The following is a 22,610-nucleotide window of genomic DNA, read 5'->3' as shown; positions in this document are numbered from 1 at the left end:
TTTATTGACAGATATATTAGAGATCTAGATATTTTTAAAAAAATCGAGGTCGCAGACGAGTACAAGCGCTGCAGCGGTGTCCAGGGGCAACAGACGACAAAAGGCGCCACTCGCAGGATACGCAAAAATCCATGTTGACGCCGGGCTTTCAGCAAAGAAGGTGTCGCAACCGTAGTTTGTTGAGATGACCATGGTAACTATATGGGTAGCTCGACACTAGTCGTGCGGGGACTACAAGACCCGACGACTTTGGAAGCTATTGCATGTAGGGAGGGAATAGCGTTGGCTGAAGATCTGCTTGTTCAAAATTTTATCTTGGCATCTGATGCTAAGCAGGTGGTGATCGATATCCACAATTCTAATCGTGGGTGATATTGCACTATTGTTTCAGAGATACTTCATAGAGCTACCATGTTTACTTGTAATTTTGTTTTTGAAAGTCGAGACTCGAATAGCGAAGCTCATAGTTTAGCCAAGTTTGCTCGTTCGTTAGGTCAGGGGCGCCACTTGTGGCTTGGCCAACCACATGATCCTTGATGTATTCCACTTCATGTGGCTTATGAATGAATAAACTTGGTTCCCCTAAAAAAACATATAAACTCATACTATGATTATTTATAGTTCTTACATTTTTTGCGCGTGTCATAGCTCTCACATGATGAACCACAATCTTTCTCAATAATATAAGGAAAAAGGATCACATATTATGTGATTCAAGAACAAACTCATGTCATACATGTACGAGAATAACATCAGATTCATAAATAAGCTTCAATCTTAACATGTAGATGAAGGCTTTGAATACTACATGAATCATCAATTATAACTGTGGGGCCACGAAACAACTCACCAACCTAAATGATCACAATGCCATTCAATTTTACACATGCAAGCATTGGACATATTGCTCCTAAAGGCAATGACTTCGTCTTGGTAGAGTTCCCGTTGATAGATAATGACACATCAAGTGCATCTCCTTGATATAGGTGTGGTTGTGGTAAAAAGAGCACCTTTCCTGGAAGAGATACCATATAAATCACCATCTAACAATAGCACTTAAATCACCATCTAACAATAGCACATTCATGAAAAGTTGGACCATCTCAAGGTTTTCTTCTAGCCCTGCACCTATACTTTTTACAAAAAAAGAATCAGATGCGCCTACCTACATATAGCATGACATAGCCATAAATTTGTCTTAAAATGATACCATGAATCCTGTGAATCCACAATCAATCTTTAACTGATCTAGAACCATGACAAGAATTATGGTACGAAGGGAGTAATATTTTAACATGCTTTGGGGATTGTGCAATGGAATGAGGAATTAAGGATAAATTAATCTTAAGGCCCATAAAATATAGAAATGTGAATTAAGCTCCAGTATATAGTAAGACAACAGTGAGCTAAAAATTGATTGTACTCCCTCCGTTCCTTGATATAGGGTGTATAGATTTTTGAGAAAAATCTGAAATATAAGGTGTATTGCATTGCACCACTCATTAGGATAATTTTTTAGAGATTTGATTACATTTCCTTATATTAGGCAAGGTCCTCTATTTTCTCATGTCAATTAGTTAGGTGAAATCTCGCCCAAAAGTTGTGAAATTTTCCCTCCACGTGTGTTCTTTAATTTTCATGCCAAAAACTATACACCCTATATTTAGGAATGGAGGGAGTAGAATAGTAGGATGTTAGTTTATTACCAATAAAAGTCATTGTAGATTAGTAGGCCAAGTTTCCTCTGAAGGATAACAATAATGTCGACATGATCCTGGGGAGGAGCATCAACGTGATTGCGGCGTACCTAATGCTCAACACATGAATCTTCTTCAACTATTGTCATGCCCACATGCACCGAGACACTCAATCAACTGAACAAAAGCTATAATATAAGCAAATTAATGTCACATTTTGTAAGTCTGTCCTCTTCTTTAGCATACTCATCTTTCCTTTCTCTAAAAGAACAATTTCATACACAATGTGTACACAAAAGGAAAACCAATAAACTCAGGTTCATGACAAGTAGATAGGTTGGTAGATAGAGGGACACTTACCACATGGATCATAATATAATTTGTGGAAATATATGTATTCTGTACTTAAGTAGATTCAACGTCTTAGCTTCGGAGAAAATAAGAAGTACCAAAGAAATTTTCAAGGGTTCTACATTCAACACAACTGCAAAAACTTCCGGTAGTACATGATATACATGCCATATGTTTCTTTCAAGCCCATAAATGCAAGCCAATCCAAACAGTGCCTTGCATGCATATACTGCATCAGAGCAGAAAAATCAGATCACCATAGGAAGTTATTAACATCCACCTCATCATTCAGATGAACCCTCTAGGAGCAGTAGTGGATAAATCCTTGTAATACATGAACTAAATCCGGGCACAAGAATATTAGTTCTACACAACAAGAACAATAACCACATAAACTACAATTAAATACTGAATCCACACAAAGAAAAATCTAAAGTGAATGCCCTGTAGAACATGCCACATATGCTCAAAATAAAGAACCCAATCAATAAGACAATAGGTTAATATATCAGGGGAAGAATGATGTGGGTAGATAAACTTATGGGGAAGAGAAATCAGCGTGCTGGGGCGATAAATACAGGGAGTCAATTGCGGGGAGGTGGCTGATCAGAGAACATTTGCAATATTTTCTAGGCCACAAAAAGTGTCCGAGACCAATTAAGTCATTTCCAATAACAAATATGAGGCAAACATGACAGATCATTGCCTCAGTTTTGGTCACCGCATTGTATGCGATCCACTGATTCGAGTGTGGTGGATTGGTGCAGACGTTCCCCCGAGCCAACAAAAACTGCATTCAGTTTAAGTAAGGAGATATATGATTAATGGAGGATCAAATACTCACCTCTATGTTTCAAGTAGAATAAACAATTCCTTCGAGGTAGTGGTGCGGAAGAAATATATTTTTCAATACATTGACTTGTACATGATGTTGTCTCCAAACTTTTTTTGGCATGACCAAGATGGAAGCAAAATAGCATAGCTACCAAGGATCAATTATTAGCAACATAAGCAGCAAAATTGTACAAAGCTACATAGCATTCAGTGACCCCCACAGTATAGATATTGATTCTCAAGAGATGGTGAATTTAAATTTCTCCAACCTACCAATTCTAACTATTTAAGAATGAGGCCACAATAAAAAAATTGCAGTGCTAGTCAGCTATAAAGATTTAACTTCGGATTGTGAGTATAGTGCAAATAATAAGCATTACACATCCCAATTGGAAATTTCTAGCAATGTTTTTCATGTAATTTATAGAGTACGTAAAAGGACGGGCCTTATAACTGATGACATTGGAATATTAACTTGGAAAACAAAAGCTAGAAACAGATGCCTGGTAGTACATAACTGCATAGTTCTCCTACCAAGCAGAAATTTTTCGTCTTTGCCTTGGTTTCTGCAACTACTAAATACATTATGGCATTGATCTTTATAGTTGACACTTGAGAACACTTGAACTTATAGTTGGGAACACTTGACCTGAACGACACAGTAGATGATCAAGGCTAGAAAGCGTTGGTGTATGAGATTAAGGGTGAAGTGAAGCTCCTGGTGTTTAGGAGCACGGTGGGTGATCAAGGTCGGCTAGAATGGATGAATGAAAATGTAATTGGACATGCATGACTCCTACAAGCCACAAATCAATGTAGGATTGCAAAGATTATTTTGTGCAACATTATTCAGGATCGCCCATTACATTCAGTTGATGAACAAAGTAGATATCAGCAGAAGCAAGCACAAAGTTACCCAGTGAATGAACTTTTTAAGTATGCACCACAATATGTCACAACTGAAGCAATGCTAAGGAATGCACAAAGCACTCCACCAGTAGCTGTCGGACCTAGCAGACACAGCGCCATACGCACTGATGGTATTTTGACATCTAGGTAGCACACATGTACATACCGTAGAATGAAATCCAAGTATAATCTTTGTACGAAGAGTATATCATACAAGGACAGAAGATAATACTTCATACATTGACTTCATTTGTTAAAAATCTCAGTTTTGGACGACATTGCTAAGCTACTTACTATGTTCTGAATATACAGAAATCGGCTTCACTGGATGTATCACATGAAGGTGGTCAGGATTTACATGTTGATCAAGTGGAAAAAGTCTCATTACCCCTTAATATTGGATAGAGACTAAAGCATCGGTACAGGATCATGATAAAGCAATAAACCATAACTTTTCTGCACACAAATAGATATCACCATTCTTAATGATTGAGCATGTATATATGTATCAGACGGAAAATAATGTTTGTTTAAATAAAGATGTAAAAGGACTTAAAAAATCATAAGCAAAGGATATCCCAACTAAAACATGAATGAGTCAGGTTAAAATGCTCTATCCTCTCTAGCAACACATTATACGGAATAGGTTTTCAGAAGAATATGCTCATCTTAAAAACCAAAGTATACAAAAGATAATAAATCATACCACATATTTCATGTCATCATAGTTTGCTAATACAAATCGTAAATAGATAATAAATTCTGCCACACATTTCATGTCATCATTGTTTACATTTGTTCAGTATTGACATTGAAAAAGACACCAACCCTGCATACTTTCGCATATGTATGGAATTGCTAAACCCAATTTACCAAAGAAATTAAAAGTTCTTATCTAATCAAATTCCACTATACCAAGCAGAGAAAAGAGGAAAAATTAATTAGCGCACATAACATATATAGTACCATCTGACACACCCCAACTGTATGAAAAATAGTCAGATCATCATAAAGCATACCTCCAGGTTACATTGCAAAGTAATGTCCACAGGGCTGCAATATAGAAATAGTGGTTCTGATATACCAGTGCAAGGAACAAGGTTTGAAGTCTAAAACTCTGAATCGCGAACATGATCAAAATCTGACGGGAAATTCCACTGGGGAAGAGCGGCTAGGACTGTGTACCTGGCGCGAGGAGGAATGGAAGGGACGCATGTATCCTCATCCACGTGGAGGCATGGTGCCGGCGACGTATGTGCCCCCTTCCTTTAGGTGGAACGGCGGTGGGACTGCGTCCCTGGCACAAGGACGAAACTCAGAGGTGCATTCCCCAGTCACGCGAAGGAAGAGTGGCAGTTATTTCTAGGTCCCTAGCCATGTGCCCTCTACCGTTAGGAGGAACGATGGCCTCGGCGCGTTGCGGATCCGCGATTGCTGTGCCAACGTCCTCGCAAGCGGCGGCGATGCGACGATTCGAAGGCCACCACACCTTCGCGTCCCCGGAAGTGGCTATCTTGAAGAAAGTCCAACTTTTTTTCCTCCATGGCTCATTTCTGCCTGAAGGCCCATTGGTTTGTAGCAAAGCTGGGCGGGCCACGACCCATTTTGCTTGCACTAAGCTCCGCCAGTGCTTGGCGGAGGCCCAGAGGGGGCGGGGGCAGCATCTAGCGTTAGTGGGGAAGTAGCTGAGGAGTGGCAGCGGCGACGGTGACTCGCGCTCGTGTCCGTAGTGTTGGGGAACGTAGCATGCAATTTCAAAAAAAAAATCCTACAATCACGCAAGATCTATCTAGGAGATGTATAGCAACAAGAGGGGGAGAGTGTGTCCACGTACGCTCGTAGACCGAAAGCGGAAACGTTAGGTTACCGCAGTAGATGTAGTCGAACGTCTTCACGATCCAACCGATCCAAGTACCGAATGTACGACACCTTCATGTTTAGCACACGATCAGCTCGATGATGTCCCTCGAACTCTTGATCCAGTAGAGGGTCGAGGGAGAGTTCCGTCAGCACGACGGCGTGGTGACGGTGATGGTGATATGATCCGCTCAGGGCTTCGCCTAAGCACTACGACGCTATGACCAAAGGAGTAAACTATGGAGTGGGGCACCGCACACGGCCAAGGGAACAACTGTTGTGCCTTTGGGGTGCCCCCTGCCCACGTATATAAAGGAGGGGAGGGGAGGCCGGCCGACCCCTAGGGGCGCACCAAGTGGGGGGAGTCCCACTAGGACTCATAGTCCTAATCGGCTCCCCCTTCCTTCCAATGGAGAGGGGAAAGGGGAAAGAGGGGGAGAGGGAGAAGGAAAGGGGGTCCGCGGCCCCACCCCTTGTCCAATTTGGATTGGGCTTGGGGGGGCGCCACCTCCTATGCCTGCCTCCTCCTCTCCACTATGGCCCATAAGACCCATTAACTTTCCCGGTGGGTTCCGATAGCCTTCCGGTACTCCGATAAATCCTCGAATCTCTTCGGAACCACTCCGGTGTCCGTATACAACCTTCCAATATATCAATCTTTACCTCTCGGCCATTTTGAGACTCCTCGTCATGTCTGTGGTCTCATTCAGGACTCCAAACAAACTTCGGTCACCAAAACACATAACTCATAATATAAATCGTCATCGAACGTTAAGCGTGCGGACCCTACGGGTTTGAGAACTATGTAGACATGATCGAGACACATCTCCAGTCAATAACCAATAGCGGAACCTGGATGCTCATATTGGTTCCTACATATTCTACGAAAATCTTTATCGGTCAAACCGCATAACAACATACGTCATTTCCTTTGTCATCGGTATGTTACTTGCCCGAGATTCGATCGTCGGTATCATCATACCTAGTTCAATCTCGTTACCGGCAAGTCTCTTTACTCGTTCCGTAATGCATCATCCCGCAACTAACTCATTAGTCACATTACTTGCAAGGCTTATAATGATGTGCATTACCGAGAGGGCCCAGAGATACCTCTCCGATACTCGGAGTGACAAATCCTAATCTCGATCTATGCCAACCCAACAAACACCTATGGAGACACCTTTAGAGCATCTTTATAATCACCCAGTTACGTTGTGACATTTGATAGCACACAAGGTGTTCCTCCAGTAATTGGGAGTTGCATAATCTCATAGTCAGAGGAACATGTATAAGTTATGAAGAAAGCAATAGCAATAAAACTAAACGATCATAATGCTAAGCTAACGGATGGGTCTTGTCCATCACATCACTCTAATGATGTGATCACGTTCATCAAATGACAACACATGTCTATGGTCAGGAAACTTAACCATCTTTGATTAACGAGCTAGTCTAGTAGAGGCATACTAGGGACACTCTGTTTGTGTATGTATTCACACATGTACTAAGTTTCCGGTTAATACAATTCTAGCATGAATAATAAACATTTATCATGATATAAGGAAATATAAATAACAACTTTATTATTGCCTCTAGGGCATATTTCCTCCAGTCTCCCACTTGCACTAGAGTCAATAATCTAGATTACATAGTAATGATTCTAACACCCATGGAGTCTTGGTGCTGATCATGCTTTGCTCGTGAAAGAGGCTTAGTCAACGGGTCTGCAACATTCATATCTGTATGTATCTTGCAGATCTCTATGTCTCCCTCCTTGACTTGATCGCGGATGAAATTGAAGCATCTCTTGATGTGTTTGGTTCTCTTGTGAAATCTGGATTCCTTCGTGTCGGTGTCAAAACCGGCGGATCTCGGGTAGGGGGTCCCGAACTATGCGTCTAAGGTCGATGGTAACAGGAGACAGGGACACAATGTTTTACCCAGGTTCGGGCCCTCTCTATGGAGGTAATACCTTACGTCATGCTTGATTGATCTTGATGAATATGAGTATTACAAGAGTTGATATACCATGAGATCGTAATGGCTAAACCCTAGAGGTCTAGCTTGTATGGCTATGATAATGTCTATCTCCCTCTCCGGACTAAGTCCTCCGGTTTATATAGACACTGGGAGGATCTAGGGTTACACAAGGTTGGTTACAAAGAAAGGAATCTACATATTTAGTCGCCAAGCTTGCCTTCCACGCAAGGAGAGTCCCATCCGGACATGGTTGCAGTCTTCGGTCTTCGTATCTTCACAGCCCATCAGTCTGGCCCATGGCTAACAGGCCAGGACTCCCTCAGTAGCCCCTGAACCTGGCTTCAATGACAAGGTATCCTGTGCATAGGCCTGTCTTCGGCATTACAAGGCGGGTTCCTCCTTCCGAACCCCAAAATAGTCTTCGGACGTATCGACGTGTCCGGACCTGTAACACACACCACACACATAACCGCGGAGAGAATATAATTTTACACGAGTCCAATCTGCTGACAACTTTTCGTAATATGACATCACATCTGTCCGGTCATAATTTTGAACCGTTTTTCGTCTGCCACTCCATGTTTCGATATGCGGTTACCATTGGCATGTCTTGTCAAAGCAGAGATCGTGTCCCCTTATTACGGGATTCTCATCAATACGGGCGTGGGTAACCCAACCATGCTGTTTACACAACCCTTGGGAGTAGGCGAATTTTAAGGCGAGTGGGGAGGCGTCCCATATTTACTGCCTTTATAAGGAGATAAGAATCCCTTTTCTTCACCCACGCCTTCTCTCTTCCTCTGCCCTCCCATTCTTGAGCTCCAGCACCCAAGTTCTCATCTTCTACGTCTCGAGCAAGCACTCAACCATGTCCATATCCAGAGGTCAAGTCAAGTGGATGGCCTCCTCCGTCCAGGAGGAGGACATCGCCGAGCTTCGGGCGGCCGGGTACCTGGCGAAGGGAATCACGCACCGCCTTTCGACCCAAGGACAAATCGTTCCCACGCCGAAGCCCAACAAGAGGGTAGTATTTATCCCTCATTTCCTTCGTGGGTTAATGTTCTACTACGGGATAGACTTCCATGATCTATCTCCGAACTCCCTCCTCAACATCTCGGCGTTCATCGTCGTGTGTGAGGCCTTCCTCCGCATCCAACCCCACTTCGGGCTATGGCTCAAGGTCTTCAATGTGAAGCCGAAGGAGGTGGATGGCCAGCACGCGGAGTGCGGAGGCGCCATGGTGAGCAAGCTAGCCAATGTCTCCTGGCCAAAAGGCACTTTTGTGGAGACTGTAAAAGAATGGTAGAAACATTGGTTCTATATCACAGAACCCAGCGGCACCACCTGGGCCGCAACTGCCGAATTCAACTCTGGCGTTCCCATGCGACTCACCTCCTGGGTCGAGAAGGGCCCGAACTGGTGTTCGCCAGATGAGCTGACAGCGCTGCAAACGCGCATTCAAAGCATGGTGGATAAAGATATCAAACTCGTCGATATAATCTAGGTGATGCTAGTTCGCCGGATTCTCCCATGCCAAAGCCGAAGCCGCCCTCTATGGGAGTTCAATCCGAAGAAGCACCCTACCCTGAAGAGGCTCTTCGAAACCACTCACGAAGATGCTTGGAGGTTGCTTTTTAAAGGCAACGAAACACCGTCGGCCATAGATTCAGACCGCGGCCATGACATTAACCACCTTGCCAATGAGGTATGTTATTCTTACCGCATCCCTTACTTGCCTGTTTCAAGGATGGTGACTAGGTTATCGTCATCGTTTCTTCAGGACTGGATGGAGAGGGCGAAGCGGATCCAATGTCCAGCTCCGCTGGCTGAAGAACCAGTCATCCCGTGTTTAACGAAGATGCTGGTGCCGTCGCCCTACAAGGCACCGGAGAAGAAGGCCACAGGGAAGGCCAAGGGGGTTCGGAGTGGCCCCCGCCGCAAGGGTGCTTCAGACGCAATGTCTGAAGACAAGACTCAATCCTCCATTACCGAAGACGATGACGATGAGGAGGAAAACAACCCTCCCCCTGATGAGGGGAAGAAAAAGAGGGTGGCCTCCACCATTCTGGAGGCGGAGGCGCCCAAGAAGGGGAAAGGCCCACTCGTGGGCAGCTCCGCATGTGACATTGAAAGCAGTCTGGAGCAATGCCCTCACACTAAGCTGCGGGCCGCATCGTAAGTGCTAAGACTTATATCCACCCATAAAGTTTCTCCTCCTTATTGCATTGACATGATTGGGTATGTTATTGTAGTACGACCCATAACAGCTCCCCGCGATCCTCGTCAGGAGGTTCGCTTGATTCCAAGGCGATGGCCAGCGAGTCACCACCGGCCGCTCACTCCCCCAAGGCCAAGGACGATGCGGAGGTGTTGTCCCGAAGGACTATTCCAGGCGGGGGAGAGGCTCAGGAGGCGCCAGAAGGCGAAACCCCCGTCACCGGACACCAGGGGAAGTCAATCCCCAAGGAGACTGGTGGGGAGGGCCGTATTCAGTTCGGCCCTCAGCCGGACTCGATTCTGGAGACTGATGCGGCTCCGGAATCCAGCACGCAACCTCCTTCGAAAGAAGGGGGGATGCCTATTCCGCCGGTGACCCCTGTCCAACCAGGGGCACCAGATAATCTGCTGGAAGCGTGAGCGCTTCCATCATGGATGAGCACCGTGTCCTTATGGGCATGGTAATTGAAAAGGTTCAGTCTGCCAAGAGTGGACTAACCAAAGCCCACAGCAACCTGCTGACAGGTTTTGAGGTAAGCGACGCAAAAAAGAGAAAATCCCAATATAGACAGTAGCCCCCGAGACACTGTCCGGTGTTCGAAAAGAAAAAGCCAGACAGAGGATCAACCTCCTATTGCAGGAAACTAACTAAATTTTTTTGAAATGTAAACACAGGCGTCGCTGTTGGCTGCAGCCTCGCATACTGCCAAAGTCTCCGGACTGAAGCAAAAACTGGCGGAGGCCGAGGAGGAGCTGGGCCAGGTGAAGAGGCAGCTCCAGGAAAAACAAGGTAAGTAATAACCTGTTATGTATTCGAAAAAAGGAAAATGATATGCAATGACCGAAATGCCATGATGTGTACAGAGGCAACGACCGAGGTCGAGGCCCTGAAACAGGCCCTGGTTGAAGCCGAAGGGAAGGCTGTCAAGGAGCAGGCCGCTCGGAAGAAGCTCAAGGCCCGGGTCAATGAGGTCCAACAGGAGCTCGAGGACGTGGTGAAGAAGTGTGAGGCCTTGGAGCGCGATGTGTCGGTTCAAGAGACCGAACTCGCCAAGACTCGTCAGAGTGCGGAGGCAGCCCAGAATGAGGCCTAGGGTGCCCTCCAGGAGGTTCAGGAGGCCAGGAAGATCGCGGCGGGTAAGGCATTCAATATGCAAAGCAATAATGGGAAGATGAAATATCGTTTACTAACCAGGATTCAGAGTTCTCCAGGGGCTTTTACTGATCTGCCACAAAGTGTGGCTAACGCCGCAGAGTTCTTCCGAGCCGAAGAAGAGAGCTCCGCGGAGAAGCTGTTCTGGTCGCAATATCTTGCGCCAGAACATCCGGTGTCCTTTAGCGATCAGCTAAAACAGCTGGTTGAGCTGCATAGGATGGCCGAACTGGCCATGAAGGATTTAACAATCTGGTTGTGGCCAGCCGAAGCTATACCCGGCAGTTACTTCGGCCTCGTGAAGCGACTAGTGGATGTCTGTCCTCGGCTGGACGTCGTCAAGCGGTCGCATCGAGGGCGCACGTCTGGCCTTCTCCTATTGCAAGGTCTGGTGGGCGAAGCTTGACGCTGTCAAATTAGCGACCGAGGGGCCGCCGGAGGGCAAGGAGCACCGCACACCCGAGCGATACTTTGGCGATGTCTTGGAGGGGTCCCGCATTGTTGCGGATCACTGTGCGAAAGACACTATCTTTGAATGAATGTATTCGGGCTCTCTCTACCTTGTATGATAAAACAAAGTGATTGTGCAATATAATGCTTGTTATGTTTTTAAATTTTTACTTCCTGTGCGGCCGTGTTGTATGAAATCTAAGGGTTAACCAGTCATCGGCTTCTACCCCCACGTAGGTAGTACGGGGGTGGTCGAGATGGAATCTAAACAATCTTGATCCAATTAGATGGTCCTTGAAGGAGTTGTTTAGCGCAACGAACCAGGCAAACAGACTATGCGGTTGTAACGCCCTCACTTAGCCATAGGAGTTCGACAATAAAAACATGGGCGCATCCCCTAGTATCCGAACTAGAGTGCTATGAGCGTCTGATCGGGAAGTACCAATCCTTCGCGTGATGCGGAAGAAATCTCCAACGATTTGTAACCTCCGAACAGCTGACCGGCTCTCGTCGCATCATGACAGTCAGTTTTCGGCTTTCTCTACTGAGGTGCTCCTTTGGATAAACTAAGGCACAATCACAGTAGCTCTCCCTTTACTACCTTAGCCGATATAGCGGAACGTAAGGTAGCAAGCACAGGAGCCAGGCAACCCAACTATTGACCAAAGAAATGATTCGGAGCCGATGCATATAATGCTAAATTCGGGGTGCCGAACTATACTTATAAAAAATGTTCGGATTTTTGTTGTCGTAATGTGGGGTGCTATGAAGCCCCTGGCAAACATCAAACATACTAAAGTGTACGGGTGCTACCTGATAGGGTTATCCACAGGGGAGCTGAAAAAGAGAAGGAAAACAAAAAAGGTACAAAGGTAAAAAGTTGGGGTCCTAAAGCTCCAGCCGCAAACTATTCTCATTGTAATTTAATTAGTACGTCAAGGCGCATTGATACAGGTAGTGCGATAAGAAACAGGCTATTTGACATGCCAAAACCAAGGGAGAGCTGCATATGGGTCCTGAAAAACAGGTAGAGTTATCGTTAACGGAATCACCTAAAAAGTCCCCCATATGTCTGCGCTTCTTGCCGTCTTGGTGTGTTTATCCTTCAAGGGGACTGATGACCGGACCACCAGATGGGGCCTGTGGGATTGAGACCTGAAAAGAAAACAAGTAAAAGTGAAAGTATGTGTGTATCCGATGTCGGTTGAGCCATACTATGGACCACAAGCTAGCTATGCCTTCATCGATGCCCATGGGATTTTGAGTGCGTAGTTATGTACGCGTGGCACGAATGCCACCGCTTTATCAGGACTGAGATGGAGGCCGGATTGCTAGTCGAGCTCCTGACGAGCCGAGCTCTCCTGCTATAGAGTAGTTCGGACCCTCTTAACGGTGTCCGTGGGCTCGGCAGCCGAATTAAGGTTCTGCTTGAGAAGGCCGCTCTGTACTTCTGCTGCTAAGGCAGCTGTGTGCTCTTCTATACGGAGGGAGGGTTCCGTATTTCTGTTGACCATTATGACGCCGCATGGACCGGGCATCTTAAGCTTGAGATAAGCATAGTGTGGTACTGCGTTGAATCGAGCGAACGTAGTTCGTCCGAGCAGTGTGTGATAGCCACTGCGGAAGGGGACGATATCGAAGATTAACTCCTCGCTTCGGAAGTTGTCCGGAGATCCGAAGACAACCTCTAGTGTGATTGAGCCTGTACAACGGGCTTCTACACCTGGTATGACTCCTTTGAAGGTAGTCCTGGTGGGCTTGATCCGTGATTGGTTAATGCCCATTTTTCGCGCTGTATCCTGATAGAGCAGATTGAGGCTGCTACCTCCATCCATAAGGACGCGAGTCAGGTGGAATCCATCGATTATTGGGTCTAGGACCAGTGCGACTGAGCCACCGTGACGGATACTGGTCGGATGATCCCGGCGATCAAAACTGATCGGGCATGATGACCATGAATTAAATTTTGGGGCGACTGGCTCTATCGCGTAGATGTCCCTGAGCGCACGCTTGCGCTCCCTCTTGGGGATGTGGGTAGCGTATAACATGTTCACCATTTTGACCTGAGGGGGAAACTTCTTCTGTCCCCCTGTGTTCGGTTGCCAAGGCTCTTCGTCATCGTCCTCGCTTTGCGATCCCTTTTCCCTGTTCTCGGTGTTTAATTTGTCGGCCTGTTTAAAAACCCAGCAATCTCTATTTCTATGATTGGGTGGTTTGTCTAGGGTGCCATGAATCTGGCACGGACGATCAAGTATGCGGTCCAAGCTAGATGGGCCTGAATTGTTCTTTTGGAATAGTTTCTTTTGCTGACCGGACTTAGAGCCACTGAATCCGGCATTGACTGTCGTGTCTTCGGTGTTATCACTGTTGTTTAGACGCTTGTATCTATTGCGTCGAGACTTGTCTTTGTTATTTTTAACTTCAGGGGTGCCAGCGTCGCTTGCATTGTTTTTGCTACGGGCCAACCAATTGTCCTCGCCCGCACAAAAGCGGGTCATGAGTGCCATGAGGGCCGCCATGGATTTTGGCTTTTCTTGGCCGAGGTGGCGAGCGAGCCATTCGTCACAGATGCTGTATTTGAAGGCTGCTAGGGCTTCGGCATCCGGACAATCGACGATTTGGTTCTTTTTAGTTAAGAACCTAGTCCAGAATTTCCTGGCGGACTCTCTGGGCTGTTGAACTATGTGGCTTAAGTCATCAGCGTTCGGAGGTCGAACATATGTACCTTGGAAGTTATCGAGGAAGGCCTCTTCCAAGTCCCCTAGCTGCCAATAGAATTTGCAGACAGACTGTTGAGCCAATGCCGAGCTGGCCCCTTGAGTTTTAAAGGGAGGTATTTGATGGCGTGGAGGTCATCGCCGCGGGCCATATGAATGTGGAGAATGAAGTCTTTGATCCACACCGCGGGGTTTGTGGTTCCATCGTATGATTCTATATTCACGGGTTTGAACCCTTCTGGAAATTCATGATCCATGACCTCATCAGTGAAGCAATGAGGGTGTGCGGCGCCTCTATATTGGGCTGTATCGCGATGTAGCTCTGATGGAGTTCGTCTGCGGTTTTCAGCCCGCGCATGACTAAGTTTGTCACGTCCGAATATGTGGCCATCGTCGCGTGCCAAGGCACGTCCTCGAGATCCGTAGATTGATCTGGTATGTCCTGCTTTATTGTTCAGGTTTTGCCGGAGGTCATATGTATGGCCGTCGACTAATTTATCCCTACATGTGCGATGAGGCGGGGCGGATTGGTGTTCGGGGTGAGTTGCCGTTTTGTCCCGACCACGTGGTGGTCGGTCAGCCGCATTGTACCATGGTGGTATGTATTCCGGCGCCTCCTCGTCAAACTGAGGGAAATTTGCGCTTTGGGTAGCTCTTGGTTGGGCGCTTGAGGTCGTATTCTTCGGCTGCTAGGACATCGGTCCATTTATCATTGAGCAGATCTTGGTCAGCTTGAAGCTGCTGCTGCTTCTTTTTCAGGCTCCTTGCAGTGGCTATTAGCTGGCGCTTGAAGCGCTCCTGCTCAAGAGGTTCCTCAGGCACGATGAAATCGTCGGTGCCGAGGCTCACCTCATCCTCGGAGAGTGGAAGATAACTTCCGTCCTCTGAGTCTTCGTGCGTGGCCTGTTTACCAGGGCTAACCTGCCCATCTTCCCGTTCATCTTGTTCATTAGCTGTTTCAACGGGGTCTTCGTTGTCTTTGGCACCTTCTGGAGTGTTATCTTCTCCTGTGCTAGTGTTGCTGTCTTTACTGCGGCATGACTTAGAGCGGCGCCGCTGATGCCAACGTTTGGATTGTATTTTGGAAGGTTTATCCTCAGCTGGATCTTCCTTGTCATCGTCGCCGTTCTCCTTTGGTGCATCCACCATGTATACATCATACGAGGAAGTGGCCGTCCAGCGTCCAGTGAACGGCGGGTTATGGGCCTCTTCTTCTCCGGCATCGTCGTCCATACCGTCGATGTCCTCGAAGTCGTAATCAAGTGTGTTGGTTAAATCCTCGACCGTGGCTATGAAGTGGGTGGCGGGTGGGGAGCAAAATTCTCCATCGCAGCCCCTAGTTCGAACCGGATATAGTTCGGCTGTGAGTCCTCCACCAAGGACATGTTTTTTAATGAGTTTAGCATGTCGCCCAAAGGCGAGTGCTAGAAGACGTCTATGGCACTGAATTCAAAGACCGATAAACGATCAAGTTTGGCGTCCGCGGGCTCACATGGTTCGGAACTTACGGCCGGAAACGAGTCCGGAGTTCTGGTGGCACGGGTATCGTGTGATATCAAGTCTATGTGCGGCTCCAATGCCGTGGAATCTGTGGCCTCCGTGGTGGGGTCGATCCTCCCGTCCTCGGATGGCGCAGTTTGCTCTGGATCTAAGGCCAGAGCGGTTATGGGAGCTATCTCCTGGATGCCATCCAATGACAGATTTAGGTCATGTCCCTCGGGGTGACCCGGAGTGGTAGCTGCGGTCTTGAATCCGGCGAAGATCAAGTCTCCACGGATGTCCGCAACGTAGTTCAAGCTCCCAAATCTGACCTGATGGCCAGGGCGTAGCTTTCGATCTGCTCCAGATGGCCAAGTGAGTTGGCCCACAGAACAAGGCCGCCGAACACGAAGATCTGTCCGAGAAGGAAAACTCCCCTTGGGCAGCATCGTTGTAGATGGTTGAAGGAGCCATCGAACCTCTTGATGTCGGCACAGTGGAACTCTCAATGAAAGCACCAATGTCGGTGTCAAAACCGGCAGATCTCGGGTAGGGGGTCCCGAACTGTGCGTCTAAGGTCGATGGTAACAGGAGACAGGGACACAATGTTTTACCCAGGTTCGGGCCCTCTCTATGGAGGTAATACCCTACATCCTGCTTGATTGATCTTGATGAATATGAGTATTACAAGAGTTGATCTACCACGAGATCGTAATGGATAAACCCTAGGGGTCTAGCTTGTATGGTTATGATAATGTCTATCTCCCTCTCCAGACCCTCCGGTTTATATAGACACCGGGAGGATCTACGGTTACACAAGGTCGGTTACAAAGAAAGGAATCTACATATTTAGTCGCCAAGTTTGCCTTCCACGCAAGGAGAGTCCCATCCGAACACGGTTGCAGTCTTCGGTCTTCGTACCTTCACAGCCCATCAATCCGTCCCATGGCTAATAGGCCGGACTCCCGAGGACCCCTTAGTCCAGGACTCCCTCACTTCGCAAAGGCAATTGCTCTAGTATTGTCACAAAAGATTTTCATTGGACCCGATGCACTAGGCATTACACCTAGATCAGATATGAACTCCTTTATCCAGACTCCTTCATTTGCTGCTTCTGAAGTAGCTATGTACTCCGCTTCACACGTAGATCCTGCCATGACACTCTGCTTGGAACTGCACCAACTTACAGCTCCACCATGCAATATAAATGTGTATCCGGTTTGTGACTTTGAGTCATCCGGATCAGTGTCAAAACTTGCATTGACGAAACCATTTACGACAAGCTCTTTGTCACCTCCATAAACGAGAAACATATCCTTAATCCTTTTCAGGTATTTCAGGATGTTCTTGATCACTGTCCAGTGATCCACTCCTGGATTACTTTGGTACCTCCCTGCTAAACTTATAGCAAGGCACACACTAGGTCTGGTACACAACATTGCATACATGATAGAACCTATGGCTGAGGCATAGGGAATGACTTTCATTTTCTTTCTATCTTCTACAGTGGTCGGGCATTGAGTCCGACTCAACTTCACACCTTGTAATTCAGGCAAGAACCCTTTCTTTGACTGATCCATTTTGAACTTCTTCCAAACTTTATCAAGGTATGTGCTTTGTGAAAGTCCAATTAAGCGTCTTGATCTATCTCTATAGATCTTGATGCCCAATATATAAGCAGCTTCACCGAGGTCTTTCATTGAAAAATTCTATTCAAGTATCCTTTTATGCTATCCAGAAATTCTGTATTATTTCCAATCAACAATATGCATCCACATATAATATCAGAAATGCTACAAAGCTCCCACCCACTTTTTTGTAAATACAGGCTTCTCCAAAAGTCTGTATAAAACCATATGATTTGACCACACTATCAAAGCGTATATTCCAACTCCGAGAGGCTTGCATCAGTCCATAAATGGATCGCTGGAGCTTGCACACTTTGTTATCACCTTCAGGATCGACAATAAGATATCCATTAAGGAATGCAGTTTTGACATCCATTTGCCAAATTTCATAGTCATAAAATGCGGCAATTGCTAACATGATTTGGACAGACTTAAGCATCGCTACAGGTGAGAAAGTCTCATCGTAGTCAACTCCTTGAACTTGTCGAAAACCTTTTGCAACAAGTCGAGCTTTGTAGACAGTAACATTACCGTCAGCATCAATATTCTTCTTGAAGATCCATGTATTCTCTATGGCTTGCCGATCATCGGCAAGTCAACCAAAGTCCACACTTTGTTCTCATACATGGATCCCATCTCAGATTTCATGGCCTCAAGCCATTTCGCGGAATCTGGGCTCATCATCACCTACTCATAGTTCGTAGGTTTGTCATGGTCAAGTAACATGACCTCCAGAATAGGATTACCGTACCACTCTGGTGCGGACCGTACTCTGGTTAACCTACAAGGTTCGGTAGTAACTTGATCTGAAGTTTCATGATTATCATCATTAGCTTTCTCACTAATTGGTATAGGGATCATTGTAACTGATTTTCTATGATGAACTACTTTCCAATTCAGGAGAAGGTACAATTACCTCATCAAGTTCTACTTTCCTCCCACTCACTTCTTTCGAGAGAAACTCCTTCCCTAGAAAGGATCCATTCTTAGCAACGAATATCTTGCCTTCGGATCTATGATAGAAGGTGTACCCAACAGTTTCCTTTGGGTATCCTATGAAGACACATTTCTTCAATTTGGGTTCGAGTTTATCAGGTTGAAGCTTTTTCACATAAGCATCGCAGCCCCAAACTTTAAGAAACGACTACTTAGGTTTCTTGCCAAACCACAGTTCATATGGTGTCGTCTCAATGGATTTAGATGGTGCCCTATTTAACGTGAATGCAGTCGTCTCTAAAGCATAACCCCAAAATGATAGTGGTAAATCGGTAAGAGACATCATAGATTGTACCATATCTAATAAAGTATGGTTACGATGTTCGGACACACCATTACATTGTGGTGTTCCAGGTGGCGTGAGTTGCGAAACTATTCCACATTGTTTCAAATGAAGACCAAACTCATAACTCAAATATTCACCTCCACGATCAGATCGTAGAAACTTAATTTTCTTGTTATGATGATTTTCCACTTCACTCTGAAATTCTTTGAACTTTTCAAATGTTTCAGCCTTATGTTTCATTAAGTAGATATACCCATATCTGCTCAAATCATGTGTGAAGGTCAGAAAATAACGATACCCGCCACGAGCCTCAACACTCACCGGACCGCATACATCGGTATGTATTATTTCCAATAAGTCAGTGGCTCGCTCCATTGTTCCGGAGAATGGAGTTTTAGTCATCTTGCCCATGAGGCATGGTTCGCAAGCATCAAGTGATTCCAAAAGTCCATCAGGATGGAGTTTCTTCATGCGCTTTACACCAATATGACCTAAACGGCAGTGCCACGAATATGTTGCACTATCATTATTAACTTTGCATCTTTTGGCTTCAATATTATGAATATGTGTATCACTACAATCGAGATTCAACAAAAATAGACCACTCATCAAGGGTGCATGACCATAAAAGATATTACTCATATAAATAGAACAACCATTATTCTCTGATTTAAATGAATAACCGTCTCACATGAAAAAAGATCCATATATAATGTTCATGCTCAACGCTGGCACCAAATAACAATTATTCAAGTCTAAAACTAATCCCGATGGTAGATGTAGAGGTAGTGTGCCGATGGCGATCACATCAACCTTGGAACCATATCAGACGCGCATCGTCACCTCGTCCTTAGTCAAACTTCGATTAATGTGTAACCCATGTTTCGAGTTGCAAATATGAGCAACAAAACCAGTATCAAATACCCAGGCGCTACTATGAGCATTAGTAAGGTACACATCAACAACATGTATATCAAATATACCTTTCGCTTTGCCATCCTTCTTATCTGCCAAATACTTAGGGCAGTTCCGCTTCTAATGACCAGTCCCTTTGCAGTAGAAGCACTCAGTTTCAGGCTTTGGTCCAGACTTGGGATTCTTCCCGGGAGCAGTAACTTGCTTGCTATTCTTTTTGAAGTTCCCCTTCTTCACTTTTGCCTTTTTCTTGAAACTAGTGGTTTTGTTAACCATCAACACTTGATGCTCCTTCTTGATTTCTACCTCCGCAACCTTTAGCATCGCGAAGAGCTCGAGAATTGTCTTTTCCATCCCTTGCATATTATAGTTCATCACGAAGCATTTATAGCTTGGTGGTAGTGATTGAAGAACTCTGTCAATGACACTATCATTAGGAATATTAACTCCCAGCTAAGTCAAGTGGTTATGGTACCCAGACATTCTGAGTATGTGTTCACTGACAGAATTACTCTCCTCCATTTTGCAGCTGTAGAACTTGTTGGAGACTTCATGTCTCTCAACTCAGGCATTCGCTTGAAATATTAACTTCAACTCCTGGAACATCTCATATGCTCCATGACGTTCAAAACTTCTTTGAAGTCCCAATTCTAAGCCGTAAAGCATGGCACACTGAACTATCGAGTAGTCATCAGCTTTGCTCTGCCAGACGTTCATAACGTCCGGAGTTGCTCCTGCAGCGGGTCTTGCACCTAGCAGTGCTTTCAGGACGTAATTCTTCTGTGCATCAATGAGGATAATCCTCAAGTTACGAACCCAGTATGTGTAGTTGCTACCATCATCTTTCAATTTAGCTTTCTCTAGGAATGCATTAAAATTCAAGGGAACGGTAGCACGGGCCATTGATCTACAACAATATAGATATGCAAAAACTATCACGACTAAGTTCATGATAAATTAAAGTTCAATTAATCATATTACTTAAGAACTCCCACTTAGATAGACATCCCTCTAGTCATCTAAATGATCACGTCATCCATATCAACTAAACCATGTCCGGTCATCACGTGAGATGGAGTAGTTTTCAATGGTGAACATCTCTATGTTGATCATATCTACTATATGATTCACTTCGACCTTTCGGTCTCAGTGTTCAGAGGCCATATCTGCATATGCTAGGATCGTCAAGTTTAACCCGGGTATTCTGCACTTGCAAAACTAGCTTACACCCATTGTATGTCAACGTAGAGCTTATCACACCCGATCATCACGTGGTGTCTCAACACAACGAACTATAGTAATGGTGCATACTTAGGGAGAACACTTATACATTGAAATTTAGTTAGGGATCATATTATAATGCTATCGCCGTACTAAGAAAAATAATATGCATAAAAGATAAACATCACATGCAATCAAAATATGTGACATGATATGGTCATCATCAACTTGTGCCTTTGATATCCATCTCCAAAGCACAGTCATGATCTCCATCGTCGCCGGCTTGACACCTTGATCTCCATCGTAGCGTCGTTGTCGTCTTGCCAACTATTGCTTCTACGACTATCGCTGCCGCTTAGAGATAAAGAAAAGCAATTACATGGCGATTACATTTCATATAATAAAGTGACAACCATAAGGCTCCTGCCGGTTGCCGATAACTTTTACAAAACATGATCATCTCATAAAACAATTTATATCTCATCACGTCTTGACCATATCACATCACAACATGCCCTACAAAAACAAGTTAGACGTCCTCTACTTTGTTGTTGCAAGTTTTACGTGGCTGGTACGGGCTTCTAGCAAGAACCGTTCTTACCTACGCATCAAAACCACAATCATTTTTCATCAAGTGTGTTGTTTTAACCTTCAACAAGGACCGGCCGTAGTCAAACTCGATTCAACTAAAGTTGGAGAAACAGACACCCGCCAGCCACTTGTGTGCAAAGCACGTCGGTAGAACCGGTCTCATGAACGTGGTCATGTAATGTTGGCCCGGGCCGCTTCATCCAACAATACTGGTGAATCAAAATAAGACATTGGTGGTAAGCAGTATTACTATTATCGTCCACAACTCTTTGTGTTCTACTCATGCATATCATCTACGCATAGACCTGGCTTGGGTGCCACTATTGGGGAACGTAGCATGCAATTTCTGAAAAATTCCTACGATCACGCAAGATCTATCTAGGAGATGCATAGCAACGGGAGGGGGAGAGTGTGTCCACGTACCCTCGTAGACTGAAAGCAGAAGCGTTAGGTTAACGCGATTGATGTAGTCGAACGTCTTCACGATCCAAGTACCGAACGTACGGCACCTCCGCGTTCAGCACACGTTTAGCTCGATGACGTCCCTCGAACTCTTGATCCAGTAGAGGGTTGAGGGAGAGTTCCGTCAGCACGACGGCATGGTGATGGTGATGTGATCCGCGCAGGGCTTCGCCTAAGCACTATGATGCTATGACCAGAGGAGTAAACTATGGAGGGGGGCACCGCACACGACTAATAGAACAACTGTTGTGCCTTTGGGGTGCCCCCTGCCCACGTATATAAAGGAGGGGAGGGGAGGTTGGCCGACCCCTAGGGGCGCGCCAAGTGGGGGAGTCCCACTAGGACTCATAGTCCTAGTCGGCTCCCCCCTTCCTTCCAACGAAGAGGGGGAGAGGGAGAAGGAAAGGGGGGCCGCGCCCCCCACCCCTTGTCCAATTCGGATTGGGCTTGGGGGGCACGCGCCACCTCCTGTGGCTTCCTCCTCCTCTCCACTATGGCCCATTAGGCCAATTAACTTTCCCGGGGGGTTCCGATAGCCTCTCGGTACTCCGATAAATCCCCGAACCTCTTCGGAACCATTCCGGTGTCCGTATACAACCTTCCAATATATGAATCTTTACCTCTCGACCATTTCGAGAATCCTCGTCATGTCCGTGATCTCATCAGGGACTCCGAACAAACTTCGGTCACTAAAACACATAACTCATAATACAAATCATCATCGAACGTTAAGTGTGCGGACCCTACAGGTTCGAGAACTATGTAGACATGACCGAGACACATCTCCGATCAATAACCAATAGCGGAACCTGGATGCTCATATTGGTTCCTACATATTCTACGAAGATCTTTATCGGTCAAACCGCA

The sequence above is a fragment of the Triticum urartu genome, chromosome 2, assembly GCF_003073215.2.
Source record: "Triticum urartu cultivar G1812 chromosome 2, Tu2.1, whole genome shotgun sequence".
NCBI classification, from domain to species: Eukaryota; Viridiplantae; Streptophyta; class Magnoliopsida; order Poales; family Poaceae; genus Triticum; species Triticum urartu.
Note: the sequence above shows the minus strand (reverse complement) of the source record.